Source organism: Cynoglossus semilaevis, chromosome 15 (assembly GCF_000523025.1).
Source record: "Cynoglossus semilaevis isolate Cse_v1.0 chromosome 15, Cse_v1.0, whole genome shotgun sequence".
Taxonomy (NCBI): domain Eukaryota; kingdom Metazoa; phylum Chordata; class Actinopteri; order Pleuronectiformes; family Cynoglossidae; genus Cynoglossus; species Cynoglossus semilaevis.
Genome location: NC_024321.1, coordinates 18,979,838 through 18,981,373, shown reverse-complemented (window position 1 = coordinate 18,981,373; position 1,536 = coordinate 18,979,838). Strand labels below are relative to the sequence as shown.

General features: G+C 46.1%; 1 protein-coding gene across 1 annotated transcript in view; it reads right to left on the bottom strand.

Moving 5' to 3' along the window:
- ppp2r2ba (protein phosphatase 2, regulatory subunit B, beta a) overlaps nt 1-1,536 on the bottom strand; it is a 24,226-nt gene that overhangs the window by 20,573 nt on the left and 2,117 nt on the right. The window lies entirely within an intron of this gene.

Below are 1,536 nucleotides of genomic sequence, written 5' to 3'. Positions count from 1 at the left end.
TGGAGAGTAGTTTATAGTAGTAATGTGATCTGTCGTTAATGTAAAGTATTGACATTTGAAAAGCAGCACTTCTACATGGATTGGATTTCATGCATCTCCTGCTGGTTTGTGTTTAACCCTGGAAGGTCCTGGAAAATCCTGGAACTCTTGGACTTCTGAATCCTTGTTTGTTTTTTCTTCTTGTCGACATTCAAACCTGATCTCAGTGTATTATAACCAGGTCCAGTGGTTTTTGAGGATTCAGTCGATGTGAGGCCAAGTCAGAAAACGTTAGTTCAACACTGACAACACGGAAGAATCCACCCAGAGGGTTGACCCTGGACCAGAGGGTTGACCCTGGACCAGAGGTTTGACCCTGGACCAGTGTTTTTCCCCGACTGTGTGCTCTGTCAGAGCTCACTGACATGGATCCTTGGACCAGAGGGTTGACCCTGGACCACAGGGTTGACCCTGGACCAGAGGTTTGACCCTGGACCAGAGGGTTGACCCTGGACCAGTGTTTTTCCCCGACTGTGTTCTCTGTCAGAGCTCACTGACATGGATCCTTCTCACTCCCCTGGTTTCATGTGGAGACCTGGCAGGAAGTGTTTGTGGTCAGATGACACTGCAGACCAGTGCTGCGTGAGAACGCCACACCTTCTCGTACGGTTCCTCTCTACGGTTCTCAGAGACTCCAGGATCCAGCTGAAGGTATTCACAGTTCTCAACCTGTGGTTTAAATTAACCTGAATTACTTCATCTTTACAGTCAATTAACTTGGTTTTTAGAACTGTTTTAATAGTTTAGTTCTAAACTTCTAGTTTAGTTTTATTTGACAAAGTATCAAAATTATTTTACTTCATTAATTTAGTTAGATTTAACCACAGAAACGTCTAGTATAATACTCAGTAAAAACTTCCACCAGATAAAACCAGCTTTATTTCCACTACACTGAAGTATTTGTTGTGTACTAAAACAGTAGTAGTATTGCAGTACATTTTCTGAACATACAACCCAGTACCATCTGAGGTTCAACAGCAGGGGCAGTTGCCCTCAGGGCATTAATCTGCCCCCAGTCGTGGACACCCCCGCTGTTGCCCCGGCCCCAGATTCACACACACACACACCAGTGTGAGACATAATTTGACTGTTGAAAAAATGCTGACTCTGTGAAAGGACAAGAGAGACAACACATGGACGCGTCACGGAGACGACAGGAAGCTTCTAGACCTAATCCATCACTGACATGACAGACTGATCAGGGAGCCTTCAAAACAGAAACCTGTATGTGTGTAAGACTCAGGGAGTGGTGCACACACACACACACACACACACACACACTCCAAAGCCGGTGGTGGGCCCCCAGACCCAGAGTTGGTGGATCGAGTGTTGGCACCCTGCCCTTTAGATTGGGCCACATAAACAAACGGAACACACACACACACACACACACACACACACACAGTAGTTATATAATGTGTTTTCCACAGTAGCTGCTCACTCCTCTTTCCTGCTGCTCAGCTGCAGCTGACGTGAAGGCTGAGAGATGTCAACCAC